Below are 11,077 nucleotides of genomic sequence, written 5' to 3'. Positions count from 1 at the left end.
ATTATGGGGCTTTATGGAGAAGAAAAGACTTCTTATAGATAGGGGAGTTGAGGTTCTTGCTCAGCATATGTCTAGTAAACATAGGGCCTGATTTACATGCCCTAACCCCCTGATTCAGTCTCTCTTCATAGGGAACCACTAGTCTGGTCCAGTTCTATGTCCCTAGTGCAAAATCAGCTGCACCATGCCATTCCTGGGAGTGTCTTGCCTGACTCACTCTTTAAAAAAACCTTCAGTGGTTATTCAAGAATCTTCCAAGGAAACTGATCTTGTTGCTTTACTGTTCTTATGAAGCCGGAAATTTTCAGTCTTCTGGAAAGTTTTTCCCTAATGTTTCATCCATGTCTCATTTTCTTCAACATGACTTTTGGTCAAAGGGAAAGTAGTCCAGTAGGGTGGCCTTTAGGATGAATTTAATAATGTCAGCAGAACAGGTTTTCACAGTGAGAAGTCTAATTTATCATTCTGGATCATCACTTAAGACATTAGAGGAATACCCATCAAGCAGCTGCTAAAGCTGACTCACAACTCCAAGTTCTACAATTTTATGAAACATGATTGATGCAGGTATTTTTGCAGGAGAGCCCGGTTCTTCCTGAGACTTCTGGGCTATGAGAGAGGAGTAAGATGCAAGATTATTACCTTTGGGAATAGTATTGTATTTCTCATAACTTTGACAGGACTGCAAGTGAGAGCATGGAAACATAGGCTCTCAAATTCACTCTCAGAGAGGTTGTGCCTTTTCATCTTGCCAAGCTTCGTGGATGACCTCTTACTCAAGTGAGCTCCTGGAACTATCAAGTGCTTGCTTGTCTATCTTTGCCTGTGTTGCCAACATCAGCAAGGTGATGACATTATGAACTTTTGGTTTCATCTTCTTAATCAACGTCTATATTTTGCATTAAGCCATGGAAATATTGAAAACCAGCAACCAAATGGAGTGAAAATCATGCTTTAAAGATGTGAGATGCTATAACTCCATTTCATTCCAGGATGCCCAGTGTGTTTTTCAGCAGCTTTTCCTTCTTGTTGGTACAAAGCTATTCAAGTCATGAATTTAGCTCAAGTCATGAATTTAGCTCAGGGATCCCTCTCCCCCTAAAGTGACCTCAGACATCAAGAGTTCCCAAAAGGTGTATATTGTGAGGGTTGTGGAACGCGGGAGCATCTGCCCTATTAACTGGCTCCAACTCCACAGTTTAGAAGAAACAGCACATGACAAAAAAAGTGATAAAATAAACACTCAAAGACACTGACCTGACAGCGGGCAGGTGGAAGACAATGACAGAGAGCAAAGCTCCTCAGCCATGAGCTGTGCAAAACTCATTATGGGTGACTTTCTGTGTAATCTCACTTTGTGTCTTTGGTGCCAGCGAGTAGAGAGACCAATATGTAAGAAGGGTGTGGGTGGTCTCAGCTGGAGGAACACCAGGCTGTGTAGCTTGTAGGTCCAGGTGTTAGCAAATGAAGGGACCACGCTGTATGTTTGTGTAGGAGAGGTCTAAATACCATCACTTGTAAATGCCAAAGTGTATTTATTTTTTTGCCCCAGTTAATTTAATCCTGTGTGGCTGTGTTTGTGCAACTGTATAGCAAACTGTAAGATGGATTTGCTGGTGAGCAGAAGCAGCCTACATCAGGAAGGACTTGACCTCAGGGCCCATGCTAGGTAAGGGGGACCCAGGGTCTGGGCAGAGGTGGACAAAGGAATATTCAAGGGATCCATGATTGTGGGGACACTTGTGAGAAAAGTAAGTAGCACATGCATCTGCTTTCTAGGAAACTTCAAACTGGATTAGCTGGAGAGTAAGAGGAGACTTGCTTACCTAGTAAGGGAGTCTGGGCATGAACATTAGAGCAGTTTACAGGCTGGGCTGGTGTTTGAGGATCTGTGAATATCAGTGTGCTTGTGGATCTGGAAGGTGAGGGCACGTGTTTTCATAGAGGACTCCAATCCTGATCAGAGAGGAGGAACAGGACTGAGCTTACTAATATTAGTATAGGGGTTGTTGGTTTTTATGTGAGTGCAGCTAGAGGCAGTGCTCTAGGTCATCTGTAGTCTGTAAGTCCAGCTGCCTGGAAGCTAATACAATTGACCATAAAAGAAAATAAATAGAATGGGAATATATACTGGAATGTGTGAATGGGAATATATACTGGAAGACATTCCAGTAGGAATGAAAAACATTAAAAAAAAAAAAAAAGAAGGTATAATATATTTTTCCCTTATATTAGAAAACGGCTGAGGTGGACCCTAGATCAGTTATATTTGAAAGGGCACAATGTCACAAATCAGAAGAGAGTCTAATCTCTTGTTTACAGATAGCCAGCATGAATATTCTGTGTTTTAGTAACAGGGTATTGGTGCAGGGAGTTAAAATGAAGTCCTTGTCGGTGTGGTTTGTAAGTAGTAATAAATCAGTCAGGCTGATACTGCAGATTAAAATTGCTGAAGATCAAGCAAGCTGAAGATAAAAATGGTATGTTTTACTGTCACGGTGACCTATATAAACCCGTATTACCATAGCCCTAATAACTAATTCATTCTGGGAGCAGAGGGACTAACAAAGCTTGATTTTGTCACAATCTGTGCCCTGCCTCTCTGAAGCCCCATTTTGCCCACAGTGTCAGCAAACCCTTCTCGCTCCTCCCTGGGCATCCCCACCCAGAGCCCCCCTGAGCTCTGCAGAGCCATCCCCCGGGGCCAGCCCACCCTCTGACCATCCAGGGTGTTTTCTTAGGGCTGCTCTTGTCTTCTTTTAAACCACAGCCAAGATTTTACGCTTGGCATTAACAGGTGTTGATTTTCAGAGAACTTTTAAGAGCTTCCAAGGTCTGAGATCATCAACCATCATCCGAAAAAGCTGGAAAGAGAAACCAAAGGGTTAAAAGGTTGCTTGGGAGCGGCTTTCAGGCAGCTTTGTAGACAGACAGACAGACGGACGGGTGAGTACCTCCCTGTCAGGAGATGGCAGGCTAAAAATCCCACAGCTGGGGAGTGCAGGACGGGTGCTTCCTCGGCAGAAAGATAAAGCTGTCGAGCTGCAGGGATTTTAATGAACTGACATTTCAGACCAGACTTCTTACCATTAGTAAGCCCTAAAAGCTGCAAGTGAGCAGTAGCCTTCTTTTTCTCTCCTTGCCACCCTCCCTAAGCAATGTTTTTAAACAGAGGGGAGAGGGAAAGAGAAGGCTGTCCCAGGGCTTTTGATGGCTAGGTACAGGGTATATGTCTTCCTTTTACACTGGCTGAAAGCACCTTACTAACTTGGTAGTCACCTAAATACATAGCAGGAACCTCTTGAAGTAGAAGGGATAGTGTCTGGCTGTGAAAATAAGAGAAATTTGAAGGTGATGTCTGGAAACGTAAACATATTTAGTGATGGAATAGAACAGTAGTGTCTGAAGGCTGTCTCCATTTAAGGGGTTTCCCTGTTGCTCTGCAGTTTCCCACATCTCTGGCATATGTTAACCCAGCACTTGGCACACAGTCAGGTTGGAATTGATGCCACCTCATTATATGCACACATGTAAGCAGTAAATGTAGCAGTTACAGTTCTGCCAAACCATTTTGGGTGTTGAAATATGAATGAACCAGCATTTTTTTGCTTGAAGGAAACAAAAAAGTGATCGAATTTTGCTTTGGGAGAGGATTTCAGCTCAGTGTAATTACTTGGGAACTTGGGATTTTTTTGTTGTTTTAAAAATTGTGTTTAAATAATCTGTGTCCATGATTTGGGTGGTCTAAAAGCACAAGAAATGTCTTTCTGGTCAAAGCAATAACCCTTCTAGCCCAGGTACTGTTTCTGACTTGACGGCAAGATCAGATGCTGTTTAGGATAGCTCATGAGTCCTGTCACTTCTTACAGTGATGCAGCTCTTGTGCCGTCACCATTTTCCACTTTTGTTTATTGGAGAGTGTTAGAGAGTACTTCTCTGCTTTGTTCCTCTCTGTACCTACCCATGCACTTCTCATCTGTTACTTTATCTAGTCTGGTTTGAATCTGCTGATATTATCTGTCACAATAAGTCATAGAATATAAAAAAATACTTCAATGTCTTTTAAACTTACTTCTGAAATGTTGTCTTCATTATTTTGTAATACTCAGACGTTCCTTCACTAGATCTCTGACAAATATGTTGAAGAAAACTGATTCCAGCATATTTCTTTGAAAGGAGAAAGCCTTACCTCTTGTTGCCTATCCCTTAGCTAGCTTTTGCTTCATAAGAAAAGCCTTTCCTCCAACCCTGTCGCCACTTCAGTTTCTTTAAAAACACTTTTCCAGTGTATGCCAGTGTTCTGATGTCTCCATTTTCTGTGGTGTTATAATTGTAAAACTCTCTGAATCCTAGTATCCAGCTCAAGCTGTCTCAGACTGCTGCTTGACAGAAAGATTTAACAACTGCCCAGTGGCTGCTGACTGCCTCTACCTGGGCTGGAAGTCAGGTCTTCTTATGGATGAATCTATTTTCCTTCCTTTAAAATTTCTTAAGGATGTGTCCTTTTGGAGCAAGCCTTGCTATGGTTAGGCTCAGAGAAATCAAGTCTTGAGCTTCCTGGATGCATCACCACTTCCTGCACATCCACACCTCCACATGGAGAGAACCCAGAGAAGAACCACTCCAGAAATAGAACAATCATTCGAACTACAGCTCCTATTCCTCTTTCTTCTCCTTCCAGAAATTATTACAGTAAGTCACTGCTAACCTGTATCAACACAATGGCTTTTACCACACAGTCACAGACAAACTAATCACTAAGCTAATCACCCAACATGCTCTTTTCCTCTCTTTTTCTTTTAATTTTCTGTGTCCCCATCATTCTCTGCCCATCTTATTCATAGTGGTACTCAAGTGAGTGCAGAGGCCTGTCAGCACTCATCCTCAGCAGGCAGGGATGGAGGATGTTCTTCCTTGTTCTCACTTCCTAACCTGAGTATACATTCACTGATTTGTCAAGTAAGGTTAGACAAGATGAGAGCAGGAAGGTAGAATTATCTTTCTTTCCCTGCAAGTTTTTTTTACTTGGAATAGCTGTGTTTTTACATTTGTTTGTCATTTCACTTGTTTTATGTCTTTATGCTAAGTGGCTCATAATGTTCCTTTGATGCAAATATCCTCCCGGAGGAGGCTACAACAACAAAGCAATTCAGAAAAGTCACCAAATAAATTGAAGCGCAAAACATTGAGCTGTGGATTCTTGCAGAGAGGTAAGAACTAAGGGGCAGTTGCCTGGGGGCCTGAGGGGGAAGTAAAGAGTCTGAAAGGACTCTTAATTTCACGTTTAGAAGAGAATTGCTTGGCCATTAGTAACATTTGTGGCCATGAATGCAAAGATAAAGGCAAGCATCCAGTGGTTCAAAGAAGTAGGTTGGCCCTGTAGGCATTTAGGACAGTGTTTTTCTCTATTATATTTTAGTCAGATCATACATTTGTTCATGATGGGTTTTCTTTATTTTTACTTTTTTACCTTCCCCTGGCTGTGATATTTTAACCATTGCTGGGGTGGTGGTACAGGGGTTCCTAGTGAGACAGCATTCCTAATTGAGATCCTTTATATTTTCTTAGTATTACTGAATATTTTCTGTCCCAAGCAGAGGAGAAATCATGATCTTGCTCTGAATGTATTGTCAGGTGGTGGGGAGTGAAGGGAGGCTGAAAACCAGCAGAGTGCTTGCAATAATAAAGGAGTTGATGGAGATATTATGAAGCTATTTACTGTAACAACCACCCTTGCTGTCCTCTGCAGTTTCGCCATCCTTGGGAAATATTAGCCCATGCGCTTTTTGTTGGTGTCATCAGTGTGATAGATTTCTGTGATGTGCTTGGAAAGAGAAAGGGCGGTGATGTTATGGATCAGTCCCGTGGTTATGCTCTGAATCAGTCTGGTGGCTGCGCTGCGGATCAGCTCAGGAAGGAGTCGTAGTTCCCAGCTGTCAAACTGGATTTTAGGGCTCTACAGGCAGAAGTTGATGACTGTGAATCAACATAGAGTCGAGCTTTTCTTGGGGTTGACTAACAATAGAACAAGGGGCAATGGTTATGAACTGGAGCATAAACTGGAGCGTAGGTGATTCCGTATAAATATAAGGAAGAATTTTTTCCCTGTGAGGGTGACAGAACACTGGAACAGGCTGCCCAGGGAGGTTGTGGAGTCTCCTTCCCTGGAAATATTCAAAACCCACCTGGATACATTCCTGTGTGACCTGTTGTAGGTGACCCTGTTCTGGCATGGGGGGTTGGACTGGATGATGTTTTGAGATCCCTTCCAACCCCTAATTTCCTGTGATTCTACGATCTCTTATTAGCTGATGGGATTATGGCTCTCTGTGTGCCAATGAACATAGTGCAGGGTTTTTTCCCTTTTGAGTTGTTTGATTAGAGAGTGGCTAAGGGATGAAGATATCCCTAGGAGTCTTAAATAAGGATGTGTTAAAACATAATGCCTTTGTTGTGTAAATAACCTTTGTTTAGAAACGTTCCTATATTTGAACAGTGCTTTGTAGTTTCTAAAATCTGATTTGCAGTCCATGTTTTGATACAATTAAAAGTCTGCTCTTTGTATTTCCTATTTCTCACAGTTTATATTACATTTTACTATAAATGTCATGTAAAATTGTTACTATTTTCTTCCAGGGGAAAAAAAAAGTGCTTTCCAGCTTTTGTTGTTTTAAAACCTCATTTCAATGGACTGGGCAGAAAATATTGTGCAGAGTAGGTAACAGTTTAAGACTGGAAACCAGTGCACCCATTTCCACCTCTTCAGGTAACATAAGTGGGCCTTACAGCATAGAGGGTTTGGACAAAGTCTGTATCTGATAAGGAGTACTCTGGGCAGATGTTGTAAAAGATGTCAGGAAGATTGCTTCCTGAGAACCTCTCCCCTCCCTCAAGCCCTGATTTGGGGAATAGTGCACAGGCTGGGAGAACAATGTTGTATGTGCAGGACTTTTGTAACTCCCTCATCTTCTTTCTAGGCTTCATATCCTATATCAGAGAGATAATTACAAGTTACCATATATCAAAGAGCCAGATAGCAACGTGGTCCTCTCCAGAAAACCAGCAGCCAAACACAAACACCTTTAAAAGCTGTGAGTAGCTAGGCTTTAAAATACCACCAGCCTGCTGGGGATCTAACAAAAGACATGTTTCCAGAGATGTGAATATATATACACATACCTTTTTTTTTTTTTTTTTTCCCTGCCTACCTGAACTCTACATACTACCTTTTTACTATATTAGGAAAGTGCATCCCCATATACTGCACACTTCTCTGTGCTGCAAAGTGCCCTGGAGGAGATGATATTTTAACTTAGGTATTCTCAGACTGTCCACATTCTACCCTCAGGTATCAATCCCTGAGCCATGGCAAAATCCTCTCTGGAAGCATATATATCATGTCACTATCATCCCCCAAATAGATCTAAACTGCAGCAGAGCAACAAATCCTGTCTAAAACACTAGAAACAACTTCAGTAAGTGCCCCAGGGAGTACAACCTAAGAAACACAGCTCACCACACACCTTTGTGTGAATGACACCAGACCACCACCACCAGCCATACTCCCAGCAAGTGGCAGGAACAGTGGTTTCCCAAGGAAGACTTAGAAAAGTTAAAGAGAGACCTCAAATTTATAGTTGGCCTTCATTGCAAACATTACAGACTTGGCAGGAGCACTGCTTTCCTAGAAAACCACAGCTTTTCCTGGGGAGTCTTCCATTGCTTCTGCCCTGTCTTTTACACCACAGGGGCTGTGGCTCAGTCATCTCTCTTCTGATTCTTTCTTTGTACCACAGAGGTGCAAATGATCCTTTTCTTTAATGTCCTTTAATTGGTGAAACTCAGCAAATATTGTCTTTCTGCACATAGCCTGAAGCTTACTGTGCTCTTTCATATCTGTGGAGTTGCTCATTTATTCCAGAGCTCACTATTTTTTTTGGGTATATCATCTGGTGTGTAGAATCAGTTGTCTTTGCAAACCTGACCCTACTCACACTTCAAACCTTTGCATCTATACCCTGCAAATACTGGTCCTGCTGCAGGCTTCTCCTCATCTATTAAAAAATGCCAATCTGTCTTTATTCTTAATGAGGCCCTGGAAGCACAGGGTGGTTCAGGTGGGAATAGACCCAAGGAGGTCTCCAGCCCTACCTCCTGCTCACATCTGGCTGAGATGTGAGATCAGGTGGCATTCAGTGATGCTGGGATGGGTCTGAGATTTAAAGAAGGAAAACAAAGGCAGAAATTTTCTAAAGAGGTTTTTTTGTGTGTTCAGGTGTTGCACAACCAGGGTGTTGTGGCTGTGTAGACCCATGGTCAAGTTAATACGTCTCACTTTTTCTCTCCCTATTGGGTCTATGTCTGGAATCATAGAATCATAGAATCATAGAATTAGCTGGGTTGGAAGGGACCTCAGAGATCATCAAGTCCAACCCTTGAACCAATACCGCTGCAGTTACCAGACCATGGCACTGAGTGCCACATCCAGTCTCTTTTTAAATATCTCCAGGGACGGAGAATCCACTACTTCCCTGGGCAGCCCATTCCAATGCCTGATCACCCTCTCCGTAAAGAAATTCTTTCTAATATCCAGCCTAAACCTCCCCTGGCACAACTTAAGACCGTGCCCTCTTGTCTTGCTGAGAGTTGACTGGGAAAAGAGACCAACTCCCACCTGGCTACACCCTCCTTTCAGGGAGTTGTAGAGAGTGATGAGGTCTCCCCTGAGCCTCCTCTTCTTTAGGCTGAACAGCCCCAGCTCCCTCAGCCTCTCCTCATAGGGTCTGTGCTCGAGTCCCTTCACCAGCCTGGTTGCCCTCCTTTGGACCTGCTCCAGGACCTCGATATCCTTCCTGAACTGAGGGGCCCAGAACTGGACACAGTACTCGAGGTGAAGGGAAAAAAAAGTCCCAACCAATTGTCTCCTACCAACCTTTAGTAATGTTGGTATAAGCTAAGGTGCCTAATTATGACTGTTGGATTTTCCCAATAGAAATACTGCTTTCAGCTCTTCTGTCCTGTGTCCTACATGCATATTAAGTTGCATGTCAGAGGAAAGCTCCTTTCTCTTCAGAAACTGTTCTTTCCATTTTTCCGGGTTTATTCCCATGGAAATTCAAGAACACGACTATATTACAGAAGCATTGCCGAGAATGCAAAGTCTTTGGACACTGTGTTTTAGTTCTCTAAGCAGCTTTTTCTTCTGCTGCAGTTCCCAGTGTGAGTCTTTATGGCCCTTGAATGCCATCCAGTGGTGGGATGAGCATCTTCCAGCCTGCTGATGAACTGCCTCCAGACACAGCAAGTGCACATGTAAAATTCGTTTTACATTAACAGCATATCATTTTTTTGCCCTATTCCTAGTAAAATCAGAAACCATAAAAAAATATATTATATGGCAGGTCATGGCAACAGAAAAGCCATCTGCTGTTCCACAGCTCTTTAAAATAGACCCTATTTATGATTTGAATTTTTCTACCCTTAGAGCTGAAGCTTTAAACATCTTTAAGCTTTAATCAACTACAAGGGATGAATTTTTCATTTCCATCATTTTTTATTTTCGGATAGAACTTTTTCTTGGGGGCTGCCAGATCAAGAGATCTAAAATGTGAGCTCACATGGAGGAAGACTGATTTGTTAACCAGCTCCATACAAAGCTTTGGAATAATTAATATTTCAGAAATGGACACATGGGCATTGTAAAATATGCCTTGTTGAGTGAATATTCAGTAAAAGTACTTTCTGATTTTCCCGTGGTTTGAATTTAGTCAGGATTTGATTCCAAGCAATTGCAAAAATACAGACTGCAGGTAAAAACAAACTCTTAAGCTGTCCAACAAACAACATGTTTGTTTCGAAGTAAAAAATACTTGTTTTTGAAAAGTTTGTTTTTGATAAAAAAAACCCTAGACAACATACAGAATACATATAATTCTTCAAATAGATATCATTTCTCAGTTCTTAAACTACAGTTTACAAAGTCAGGTTTTCACTGTTTTTTCTCACCTAGTTTTGCTTTTCCCATCCCTGCCACTTAATGATGGCAACATAGAATGAGCAAAGATGTAAATGGAAAGAAAAAATAATGAAACAATTTAATTAAAAAAGGGAACATTTTCTTACTTTATAAATTCTTCCTGCAAAGAAGAATATGCATATGTATTTATATATATATGCAAAATTTTCATTTTCAAAGTATTTCTGAACCTCTCAAAGCTGTTCGTAGCTTTTCTACAGTCATCTGGGGCAAATTTTTGTATTAAAAATATTTTCTGCCCAGTCACCCCTGCTTTTCAGTGAGAAGCATGGCAAATTCATTTCTTGTCCTCCTGCAAGATTCCCCACTTGCACCCTGAGCTGGGATTTCTTACGCTGCCCAGTCTGAGACCACCAGTTTGACAGTGAGGGTCAGCTCTTATCTTGAAGGCTCAAGCTCCTATGTGGACCCTTCCTCACCAGTTGCCTCGCTGGGATTTGGAGCACATAAGAGACATTCCATCTCCACCTGTCTCCATCTAACAGTACTTTTTTCCCTTGCTACCTGATAATTCATCCTGGTGACCTGTTAGCATCCTCCATGATGTGTTGCTTTATGCCATCTAGCAGTAATCCCAAACCTGGTTTGAGAGTGAACATTGGGATGTTATTCCATGATGGTCCCAGTTTTGGAGGACAAGTTGGGAGAAGAACAGGCCATGCCAGCTAGCCTTAGGAACAGGGAGCAAGGATTGTACTGTTAGATGGCTGAGTGTCTGCACCTCTTGTGTACAAGTCCTGGACAGAATATAGTACTCAAATAAATTCTGAGTCTCAGACTGTGTTTATGGTTATGTCTGGCAATGGCATTAATGACTACTCAATCCTCAGTTGTTGTAGTGAGGCATGAAATGGTACCTACTCCTGCTTGCTTTTCATCTTGACTTTTTAAAATGCTATGGGATGGGTTCTATGGGGTCAGCAAAGCTGATGACCTCCTGAGCTACAATTTTCAGGGAAGCTATTGCAACAGCACTGGGAGATTAACACTCCCAAATCTGCCTGTCTCTGAACACTAATCCCAGGAAAGAGATATCACTCA

Source organism: Calypte anna, chromosome 3 (assembly GCF_003957555.1).
Source record: "Calypte anna isolate BGI_N300 chromosome 3, bCalAnn1_v1.p, whole genome shotgun sequence".
NCBI classification, from domain to species: domain Eukaryota; kingdom Metazoa; phylum Chordata; class Aves; order Apodiformes; family Trochilidae; genus Calypte; species Calypte anna.
The sequence above is the reverse complement of the archived record's forward strand: the minus strand, read 5'-3'. Positions refer to the sequence as shown.